The following is a 12,398-nucleotide window of genomic DNA, read 5'->3' on the forward strand; positions in this document are numbered from 1 at the left end:
TACCTTATTGTAGGTTTTTCATTTTCATAGCACAGTGTATAACTGGTCTATTTATTCTGCTTGGTGTGCATCACTTGCCTCTATCATCGCTCCACTCATCCCTTCTCTCCCTGGAATAAAAGCTCCCTTATGGCAAGTATCTTTGCCTTTTTTTTTTTCCCCCCTTCAGTGATGCATCATCCCAAGCACCAGTTCAGTGCCTGGTATGTATAGAAGGCATTTCATGAATGTTTGTTGAATGAATGAATAATGTCAGTGCTAGGACACATGAGAAATCTACTAGAGTGCCGCTTCTTTTTCTATGTGAAGAGCCCAAAGTCTAAAGAAGTTATATAGTTGGTTAATGGTTTTATATGGGGGTGTGAGTGAACGTGTATGCTTTTGTTTATGAAACTATTTTAAGATTAAACTTTTAATAATCTTTTAATTATATATCCTGAGATACCCTTTGAGATGTGGCAAAGTGGTGAAGCAGTACAATTAGAAAGAACAGATTTCAAATATCCTGTGCCCATTCCATTTGAAACATTTCACCTTTTAAAATGATAACCTTAAAAGGACCTCCTCAGTGCCTCCAGCCATGTTTTTCTAAACTTAATCCCAATAGCTGCTTTCCAGTTGAAATTGTTTTTATAGGCCCTGAGTATAAATTCATAGCCTAAACTAAAATGCCTGTATAATAAAACTTATGGAATTGCTTTTCTTACTCTTGTTAATGTCCAGTGAAAACCCACATTAAGAACATATAGTGTCTTAACATTGCTATGACAACAAAAGAGCTTTTAGAAGAAAAGCTTTAATTGTTTAATTGGTGAAACCTCACTGCCTCTCCTCCCCTCAGCATCATATCCTGAGAGAAGAAAGGTGAGAAATCTCTAGTGACAGAATCCCTGTCTTCTAATTATTCTGACTTTTATACTTACCCTATAGAGAAGAGTTTTGACTTTAGTGGGAATGATCTAAAGCAAGATTAGAGAAATAGCTAGTTGGTTGCCTAAGTTTTTAGCTTCCACATCTGCAATATTGTGGGTGCAGTACTAATCCATACATGGCCTTGAAGTAGTACAGGAAGCTAGGCTCTCTCTGCCCCAAGGTAGGAAAGCTGTCCTTTGGCACAAGAGCAGACCCTGAGAGAGCAGCCCTTTTCCTGTTCCCCGTGACAGCTCAGCTGTGCCACAGATGAGACTGTCCCCTAGATTTTTAGCTCTACATGCTAATGTGGCATGACAAAGCCTAGATTATATTATAACTGTAATCCTGCCTCAAAGCTTGTGTTTGTTTTAATTTCACTTTTACAGATTCAAATTTGTCCCTTTAAACCTTGGGCATTATATTTATTCAGTATGTGTTAGAGGTTTTCAGTGATCTTTAGGATCATTATAATTGTTCAGCTTCTATTCAAAGCCATGGCAAGGTGAAAGAAATTGATCTCCTGGCTCCTCTCCCTCGTTCTCACTGCTGCTAATTGGTCTCCCGTTCTGACACAGAGTGCAAGCCCTGGATAGGTGGAAACCTGCCTCTGAACCTGGACTGCTGCTGTGATTTGCGATCTGATGGTTGTCACGGTGTCTGCGGGCTCTGAATCCATGTCAGTTTTTCTTTATCTTGTTTCTTTTATCTGGACATTCTCAGATACCTTTTTTCTTTCTCCTTAATATACTCTGGGCTGTAGCAGTGTGTTTTCAGGTTTGAAAAGGTTTGGAAGTAGCCACTTCTCAAGGGTAACTGTGTCTACTTGTTTTGTCTGTTTGTGAAGTATAACATGAATACGGAAAAAGGCATGCATTATAAGTTCAGTGCATTTCCAAAAAGTGAACACATCCACTCATGAACCAGCCACTAGATCAAGAAACAGAACATTGCCAGCTCTCCTCTGGTGCCCCCTTTCAGTGAGTAATTCCTTCCCCCAAGAATAACCAGTATCCTGACTTCTAACATGAGAGATTATTTTTGCTTGTGTTTGTACTTGATATAAATGGAACCATATGGTACTGTTATATCTGGCTTCTCTCACTTAACATTATGTTTGTGAGATCCATTCATGTTGCTGCATATAGAGATGGTTTATTTATTTTCATTTCTTTTAGTAATCTATTGTGTCTCACTAGCTTCCAAGTGAATACATCTCTCCAGTTGGGCATAGAGCTGGCCATGCAGCCTAGCACCATCTTGCGCATAATACGTGGTGAATTGACTTGCTGCAGAAATAGAAGGAAATTTACCCAGTGTAAGAACTTCTCCTTTAATAGAAAAGAGATGCTGAGTCCATGTTATAGGGACACCTTCACTTCTTTATTTCTCATGTTTGGGCATGATTAAATATTTAACTTCTTTACTGATGTAATATTATTTGCTTAACTGCAAGAGTCATGAGAAAGAGTGGGTAATGATGCTAACTTTTGATGACTGGAAATAAAATATTATTTTAGGAACTTCTTTGAGAACCCCTGTCTTCACTGGAGACAGAACTTTTTCCTCTATCACAAGTCTTCAGCAAAGACTTTTTTTTTTAATACCACGCCTTGGGGATTTTTGTTTGGCTGAGTCTTAGCAGTGATGTCCCACTGTTGTCAAATTTTCATCCTGTTTGTGAGGCTGGTGGGCTTTTCTGCTGATCTTTGTGCATTTGGAGCATGTCCTCCCCACCTCCCTTAAGCTCGTGGAGGTTTGGGGTGAAATAAAGATAGAGAGATGAAACCAAACAAAATTCCAAGAAAGTCTGTGTTCTTGCCCCACCCTGCCCTGCCCAGCTCCTTCCTTACGTTGGTCTCTCAATGGATCTTAGGTGAGAAATCTCTCGGGGTCTACTCCTCATTTCTAAAGGACAAGAATGTTTAAAACAACTAAGTGTTTGCTGTGACATTCTCTCATAACCAAAAGTGTAGCAGTAATGGTAGTAACTGTTAGGATGTGGGAATGTGTCATTATGTGGTATTTCCTGGTGGTGAATCACCTTCCCGTGAGCCCGCTTGGTGATCACTCTCACAAGTGAGTGAGTGAGAGGATGTATTCTTACAAGAAAAGAATGGACAAACACTTTCTTTGTCTCTCCTTCACTTTTAATGGGCCTGGGCTACATCAAGTCTCCTCTCACTTTTGTTCACTTACTGAGGATGCTGGCTGGATTCCTCCCCCTCCCAGACTAGAACTAAAGAAGATTCCCTGGTTATTTGTTCTTCCCTAAGTTGTTTAGAAAGAAGAAGAAAATGATTACACAGATGTTTTTGATCAAAAGGGGAAAGGAAGAAAAGGCTGTTACGATAGAAGAGATTAAAATCTGAAACTGCAGGGTGAAGCAGTAGCCTCTCTGGGTCTTTGTGAGAACTGTGGTGTGATTGGACCCGGTTACTCTGTGTGACTTGCTACTTAGGAGTGATACTCCTCACACAGTTCAAGCAACATTTTCTCATCTCTTCCCTTCACCTTCTATAAACTAACAGGGCACTTCCTTATGATAGTTTGAGTAAGCAGAGTAATATTGTGTCCTGCTCTGTTGGTGTAAGCGTTTTATAATGATACAGTGGTTCGTAGGGTGTGTGTGTGTAAGGTAACTGTCCTTATCCTTTTGTCAGTCCAGAGACAAAAGGAATAGGAGGGTGGTGACATTTGTGATCAAAGATGCATCTTCAAAGTGAAGTTTGTTATATTTATTATAAGTTACAATTTTATAGTAAATTGTATGTAAATTATATATAAATTATATACATTTGTGGTATATAAATTATAGCTCGAAAAAACAGTAGAAATAAAAAGTTTAACTGACTTCTGAAGTATTGTTTTTGTTTTTTTGTTTATGAAATGTAGATAATCTAGGGAGAAAATATAGAGAAATAAAAAGATGAAAAAGCATTTCATAATTCTTGTCACCTTGGCTTAATTTCTCTTAACATGTTAGTGTATATTTTTCTAGTTTTATATACTAGATATATACATATGTGCCTATATATAAAAATTATTTTTCAAAATGATAAAATAGCCCTATCTCTAACATTAAAAGTAATGTACTATCTAGAAAATTGAAAGATGGAAAACCTTTTTTCCTTATAGTGCCCTTGCCTTCTTTCCTCTGCCGCTGCCTCCCCCCACAAGATTATCATAGATGACTTTTTGATGTGTTTCCAGTCTTCTGTGGATTAAAGCTATTTCTTGTTGTTGGTAATCACTCAAGGAACTCCCTGCTGAACATGTGTGTTTATTTATATTGCTGCATTTAGTTTAAAAATAAGTTTGTATTTATTCTAAGATATTTCTCCTAAACAGTTTAGATCAGTGCTTTACTCTTACGCAGTCTTAAACATAAACTTAAAGTCACTGCCTCATAATACATTTCTACCTTTAAGCTTGTTAATAGTGCGTAAATACTCTCCATATTCATGTAGTAGTTACTTCTTCCCTCTGTATACTTCACTGGGACAGTGTAGCCTTTAGATTGTAAAATACTGCAGAACAGGCTGGTTTAAGTAACTTCATAAAACTGTGCGGCTGGAAGCACTTTTTACTTTTAGTTGTTTTCTCCTTGGCCTAAATGTGGGGACTGATCGCCACTGTACAAAATGGTTACTTAATCTCAATACATTTTCATTGTTCCATAAGTGACAATGTGTTTGTTATTATTATTATCATTTTTAAGTTACCTGAATATAAAGAAAATGGGAATTAGGGAAAAGAAGCAGTATATGACTTAGGAAAAGCCTGATAACTATTTGAAACTAATGTAGTATTTTAAACTTCTTTGATAGATTCTATGTATTTCTATTGATACTTGATTCAAATCTTCCTTCAGTTGCTTAATTGAAGTAGTTAAGTCTCAGTATTTGTTTACATAATATCTTCAGCATCTGTTGGTTCATTTGTATGGAGGGAAGATAGCCAGCTGCCAGCCCATCTCTAAACTGGACTGTGACCTCATGTCTGTGATCGATGGACACAGCTGTGGGGTTTCCATGTGTGCTTGGCAGTGCCAATGCCGAAGACATCTGGTCTAAGAATGTAATTCTCTTCTCTTGCAACTATATGAAAATTATTTGGTGCATAATGGAATAATACCAAGTATCCTTATGCAGTATAGAAGTCACAGGTGACTCAAGAGGAGCCCAGGATGGCATTCTCTGTAGACTTGAAGCTATCAGTGAATTCAAAGTATCATTGTTTTATTGAGTGTGTATCTATAAACATCTGGTCCAGTGCCACTGGATCCATGCCATTTTTCTTCATTCTAAGTTTAAGAAATGGCTCTTTAGTATAATAGGTAGCAAAAACAGCAATGAAGGTTTTGGCCAGAGTGAATTTAGTTTGATTCACGTCTCACAAAGATTGCTGTGTTTGAGATGCATTTCTTCGCAGCTCCTGTATGTCTTTAATGAAGATATTGAGGCAAGATTACGTAGTACTGCTGTGGGGTTTTTCCTTTATACAGATAGTAAATGTGTGCATATTAAATTACTTATATTTATCATATATTATACATTTATACATACTATAGTTTATATACATAATTAATATGTAATTATGTAATGTAACCAGTTAACCTCAATAGCCCTTGCATTGGCACTTGTGGGGAAGTCATTCTCTGGATTGGAACTTGTTTTTATAATACCTGAAGAGTTAAAAATACCATTTAAAAACCCAAAGCTCTTCAGAATTATATATCTTTAAGCTTTTATTTATTTTTTTTTCCTCCCAAGGAATTAAGGATGTCATTGTCTTCAGTTAAAATTAACCATCTAGGGGATCTGAGCTCTGTATAGCAAGCCCCAAATTAACCCCTTATTTACTTTGAACTCTTAAGTCAAGAGACATTTCTTTTTTTCCCTATTGATTTTGAGGTTTCTCTTTTAAAGATTACAAGTCTTAGAGAACCTTAAATTTTAAAGTCAGTTTGCCCCCCACAGTGTGTCTGTGTTTAGTTAGGCAAACAGATCAACCTAATTAATTCTGCAAACAGAGGCTGTAGTACTATTGTGTGTCAGTTTGTAGCTCCAGGCTTAGGTATTCAGTAGAAAGCCTTGCTATTGAATATACATCAGTGTGTAAACATCTTTGCACAGTGAGTGAGCACTTTTGATGAACTCAGATATGAAGTTGCCAATTTATACTAATCCTGATACGAAGAGGAAGTTTTCTTGGATTTTTCTTATGGATTTGTTTTGTATAACTTAGTCTGGGCTCAGAGAGCTTAAAAGTAGTTTTGTTGGCTTGTGAGTGGTGTTGCTTCATCCTGCATGCTGCATGGATTTCTTTTAAACTGGCTTCCCAGCATTCTTAGTTCTGTAAGATCTGCCCTACCTGCACCGAGGAGATCTTTTCTTCCCCTCCAGGACAGTTAGTTGCCCTTTTCTGACTCTGTCAGTAGCCTTCAATTTCTGCATCCTGTTCTGCTGTCTCTCTCTTTCCAGTGCCTGCACAGTGTCTGTTACAAAGTGGGCCCTTGATGTGCTGATTGGATACATTGGTACCGTGGGCATACATAGGGATGTGGTTCTTGCTAAAAGGCTGTCAAGAGGAGTGACTTAGCAACTTCCTAGCCTACATTTTTTGGGTCTTGGTAGATGGTAAAATTTAGCAGTTTATATTGCTGGGTAGGGGTGAATGAGTTGGGCAGGTTCCAACATGATAACATCCTTCTTTATTCATAGAGGAGTTTGGGTTGATGAATGGCCTTTTGGGGTCTTCACTGGAGAAAGTTATTTGAACGTGTAACTGATTTGCATTTTGATCTCTGTAAATCAGAGATCTGTAAATCTCTGTAAATCAGTGTTTCCTTTCAGAGGAGATGCCATTTGAGGTACTTTGTGTGTTCTGGTGGTGATGATTTTACCTTTTTTGTGCAGAAATCTACCCCACCCAACCCCACCCCCAGCCTAAGGGTAGGCATGGGGTAATTAGTGGTCCTTTTTCTTGCCCTCTGTGAGAGTTCTAGTTTTAGAGTTACTCTGAATTGGGAGGCTCCACATAAACACTTACTGTGTGTTTTTGCTTCCGTGTCATTTAGAATACAGGGAGCCAGTGATCCCAAGAAAGGGAGGACTGCCATGTTCTTTAGGGAGTGGAACGGTTTGACCTTTGCCAGAGGAAGAGTATCTGTAGTGTCCTCAGGCCTTCCTTTCAGGTCTGTCTTCCAGTGATTCCAGTCTGCAGTTTAATTTTTCCTTGTGTGTGTGGGTATGTGTATGAAAGGAGGAAAATGGATTAAGGAACATGATCTCAAGTTAGTGAGCTATTTTTAGACCAGAATGACTTACTACAGTTTTGTGAGATTCATGTAGTAGACTGCTCTAAAGTTCTACATAAATAAGAAAAAATTTGCCAATCACTGATCTTTCTGGTGATATAAAAAAAGAAATCTGTACCTTTCCTTTGCTTTAAGTAATTGCTGTACAGCAGGTTTGCTGCTGGTTGGGGGTGGTGGGGGGACTGTATGAGGTAAAAGAAGCAAGGTTAAGATAGAATATGAACTTATGTCTTCAAAATTTGTGGAAACTTTATTTTGGTTGGCCTGTTTAAATTGGATTACTTTAATCCTATATTATGGCCTTCCACTATAAAAGATTTATTTTATGAAAAACACTTTTTATTCCTATATGCAATAAAATTTACATTTTAAATAATCTATATACCTTTTAAGATCCCATTTAAAGAAAGATTTTTTGATAAAATGCAAATAATACTCAATATCCGCAATAATATGTATTGTGTTCAGAACATGTCTCAAAATGAAAAAACGTGAAGTTGAGGCAGAATGAAATACCCATGGTAGTTGTAACATTCCTCAAGGCTTGGGAGTATATTGATTAATACCTATCTCAGAACAAGTCACCTTATTTCTAGTTAAATCGTATATTGAAGATAATTGGTCTTCTGTTCCCTTCAGTCTTTGGAATCTGGATTTTGGTATCTTTTAATGTTTTTCCAAGAGGAGCACCTGTGGTTTATCACTGTGTCCTTGTGTGAACAGAGGTAACTGCATGTAGAGTTAATGATACCTGTTGCTAATCATTCTTAGTACTAGACCTAACGTAACTATAATAGTCAGAAAGAAAATAGGTTACAGTGTGTTGCCGGTTTTGCTTGCTGGCCCTTGGGTTAGTTGATGTGTGGCATCCTTGCCTAGGCCTTCTTAGTCCACCACAGCAGTGAGTCAGTAAGCCTGGCAGAGTGCATGCTGTTGATTGTCTGTTCACCTTGCCTCTGGCAAGAGGCAAGCGATGCCACAGATTTATGTGGTTTGAGTTCAGCTGGGCTTCCTCTTTTACAGGCTTTGTGTGAGTACTTACTATGTACTAGCCACCATGAGGGTCTTTTTTCATTCACCCTCCTGGCTTGTGACTCACTGGCCGGGAATGGATTAGGGTTTCTCATCGTACATGTAAGGATGCTGAGACTCAAGGATTTAGTCTCTCACTCTCTCTCTCTCTCTCTCTTTTTTTAAAGATCACATATCTTAGCACATACTCAGTGTTATAGGCACTGTCAGGGTATAGAGATGAACAAGATAGAGTCGCTGTCTGTGGAGCTTATGTTTTCATAGAGAAGATAGATTTTAAACTAATCATTGTGGGGCAGTGAGTGCTATGAAAAGCAATAATCTGTCTCCAGAACATGTGATTTGTAACTGAATGTTTTCATTGCCCTTCTGGATGCTTCTGGAGCTTGAGACTTAAAGTTGGCATGGGGCAGAGCTATAGTGAGACTTCTAGAGAGGAGGGGCTTTCTCTAGCTGGGAGGCTTGGGGACACATTTTGATGAATTTCTGTGACTATTATGAAGTACACTGGTGTTTAGTTCAGAATAAAATTTCCCTTTTGGGTTTTATTAAGTGATGTGGGGTCAATTTGCATATCAAGTCCAGTGCAAATGGTGGCCCTAGAATCAGGTCCTCTACTGGCTGGTCAAGTATAGTCATTTTTCTATTGGGATTTCGAAGCTTCTGATTCCATATTCTCATGTTCTCTTTTCAAATGATTTGATATGTTTCTAAGAAGTAGAGAAAGGTGGGAGAGAGACACATTTTGCATGATTTTCCTAGCTGGAATTGAAAAATAAGGAGGTGAATTCTAATTATTAAAGTCATTATTTCCAATGCCATTCTGTACCTTTCCTCTGCACCACAGTAGTGGAGAAATGATCACACAGATTTAAGTTTTTGAGAAGTGTTGGAGTGGTCTCTACATTTGTGCTAAGTTCCGTCTTCCCCAGAATGTGAGTGGATGCAGTGTGTTATTGCCAAATGAATGATCTTAACCTGAATTCTGTCACATAAAAGCTCTTAAACGGGGGGATGTCTGTCAACAGTTAGAATATCTTGATTCTGTTTTCTGTTTTGCCTGGAGATAGTTGAAATGTAATCATTGTCTTCTTGAATCACTTCTATGGTAAGCATCTTTGAATACTCAGAGCTAAGGGAATAGTTCTACAAGGATCTTCCAGAGACTTCTCCAAGCATGTGAAACGTGTGTCAGAAGTCATTCAGTTATATTTGAATGTAAATTGCCATTTCAGAGCAAAGGGGGGAATCCCTTTCCAGATATGCAAATTATGCACAATGAAGAGAATTATTTGAAAATAACAAAATGGCAGTATACGCCTTTAAACTGAAGCTTATTTCCTTCTTGTGGTAATTGACACAGTTGGTCTCTAGAGCTTACTGGTGCTCTCTGTGCACCAGTAGCTCTCTCTCCTCTCTGGTCTTTTTCCTGCCAACTCCAGCTGCCTAGTCTTCCCAGCCTCTCAACTCAGAATTGCCTGGGCTCCTATTGGGTTTCCTCCCTCTGTAAGAGTCCCTGAAATCTCTCTTAAGGCAGTAAACTGGAGCAATTATAAAGCTTCTCTGATGTTTCCCATCTCTCAGGGGTCAACTATCCTCCAATCCCTGACGTCCAGTGTCTTAAAACTTTTTCATATGTTTTGTCTATTGTAGTTGTCTAGTGGGAAAGTAAATCTAGTTCTTGATAATGAATCTTGGCCAGGAGCATAAGTGCCCATTATTCGTTTTATTTTATTTTATTTTTATTTTTTCAAGATTTTATTTATGAGAGAGAAAGGGAGAGACAGAGAGCATGAGAGGGGGGAGGGTCAGAGGGGAGAAGCAGGCTCCCCACTTGCTCCCTCTTGCGGGACTTGATCCTCGGACTCTAGTATCATGACTGGAGCTGAAGGCAGTTGCTTAACCAACTGAGCTACCCAGGCACCCCCATCATTCCTTTTAACTGAAGACATTTTTCAGAGCCCAGCCTTTATCTGATTTACCACATCAGATATGAAGCAGGAGCCTTTGTGCTTGTGCACACAGATGGATCCAGTAGGAAATGCCCAGAGAGGTACCACTTAGCATACCCATACCTTCCTCAGAGCTGTGCCCCTTGTTGCCATTCATTACTTGGGCCTGATTGTTAGGGTATTAAGGAAGACTGTATTCAGTGAGCACGGTATTCTTTTCTGGCTTGAACTGTGGGAAGCTTCATGAAGTTTGCCACTGACTTAGGAAAGAGTATGAATGGACTGAGGCAAGATTCTCTTTAACTGATCCTCTGGCAGGTCAGAAAGGTGAAGATAGCATGACGGAGCAATGCTCCTGGACTCCATTTAGCTTCTCCTTTGCTCTAGGGAAAATGTAAGCTTGGAAGTTTTCGATTTCAAGGAGTTACAGGTATGGATTGGTATCATCGTAGAAAATGGTAAGAAATGACTGTGAAGGCCAGAGTTCTATGCTGCAGCTGACCGAGTAGAAGGCAAATTAATCAGCAGTGTTCTGGTACTTTTCAAGCTCCCGACAGTTTTTCCTCATAACCGACAACAGGTGGAAGGGAGACTGGCAGTGACTCTAAAACAGCATGGATGGGGTCAGGTCAGGATCCTTATTCCAGCGAGACAGAGGGAGCCAGACCATGTGAATTGCCAGAAACAAACTCATTTTGAATTCCTATGGAGCTGTCTCCTCTAACCTAAACTCTTCTCTTAACTTTTCTTTTTCTAATTAGGAAAATAGTACCTGTCAATTATAGAAAAATAAGTTAGGGACACCTGGGTGTCTCAGTTGTTAAGTGTCTACCTTCAGCTTAGGTCATGATCCCAGAGTCCTGGGATCGAGCCCCACATCAGGCTCCCTGCTTAGCGGGAAGCCTACTTCTCCCTCTACCACTCCCTCTGCTTGTGTTCTCTCTCTCACTATCTCTCTCTGTCAAATAAATAAATAAAAATCTTCAAAAAATAAAGAAGAAAATATCTATAATCCAGAGATAATCTTTGATAACATTTCTTTTTTCTTTGTGTCTGCTCCTTAAAATATGAATGTAAATATCTAAATATACTTAATTGTGTTGTAAATGGCAAAATGTTGATGCCAAGGATATATTTGTCTTCTGAGCATTTGGGATTACTGATCTTTTTTGGTCTCATAATAAAATTGCAAGTTTAATTATATAGAGAAAGAAGAAGTCTTTCCTTCTGTCCTTCTAGGTTCTTGACCAATGCCCCTGTAACAAAAGATAGATTAACAAGAGAAAAACAGAAGTGTATTGGTATGTATCACATACCAATTATATATATATATATATATATATATTTATTTATTAGTGGGAGCTGTTGCAAGAAAAGGAAAGACTCAGAGAAATGGCAAAACCCAAATGCCTTCATACTAGGTTGAATAGAGAGGCAGTAGTGGAAAAGTAACTAAAATACATGGGGAAGCTAAAGGAAGATAAGAGATATATTAACAAGGTTTGCTTGTATCAGAATTCTCTTGGCCTCAACTCTCTGTCTCTGGTGATGAGGATGTTTTTTTTTCAGTTGGTATAGGAAGGACTTCTTTCACATGGAAGTTTTCTCTCTTGCTTTCTCTTGTTTCTCTTGTTGTGTGTGTATCTATGTGTATGTAGCTACTTCCCTCATGGAGGGAGAAAATGGATGGATTCTGAAATTAAGTACTGACATGAACTGTTTCAAGTTGACATTACCGAAGGCATTTGTATCAATGGTGTTATGCCTTATAGATTGGAGCTTGATGCCAGTTGTTAGGGCTTCCTGGTTTTGATGACTGCAAACTTTGGAAAATTGTATTAGTTTCATTTAGATCCTAGAGGAATAGTGATCTGTCTTATTTGACTTTCTTGTTTGAGTAAGAGCATCATGTTTATTTGCCATGTTGAGCTTTTAGGTAAGGGGCTATTGCAGAAATATATTTTGGCCTCCTTGTGGTTCTTGGTGTCAGTCATGGAAGCATCAGTCTCCCAAGACTGTTCATGAGTGAGTGATGGGGAAGAAAATGGAGTGAAGTGTATTCACCATCCTGCATCATCTCGTCACAGCCTCAAGTTGTCCCCCATCACTCACCCACCATGTCCATCCAGGGAAATGGTACTATTGTTTCATTCTCTTCCTTGCCACACACTTTCTAGGTACCA

At 38.7% G+C, this 12,398-nt stretch overlaps 1 protein-coding gene across 27 annotated transcripts in view; it reads left to right on the forward strand.

Annotated features, from left to right (window-relative positions):
- Positions 1-12,398, forward strand: part of MAP4K4 (mitogen-activated protein kinase kinase kinase kinase 4) — a 189,414-nt gene that overhangs the window by 94,780 nt on the left and 82,236 nt on the right. The window lies entirely within an intron of this gene.

This window comes from Lontra canadensis, unplaced genomic scaffold, assembly GCF_010015895.1.
Source record: "Lontra canadensis isolate GAN:19392208 unplaced genomic scaffold, GSC_riverotter_1.0 scaffold112, whole genome shotgun sequence".
In the NCBI taxonomy this organism is placed as follows: domain Eukaryota; kingdom Metazoa; phylum Chordata; class Mammalia; order Carnivora; family Mustelidae; genus Lontra; species Lontra canadensis.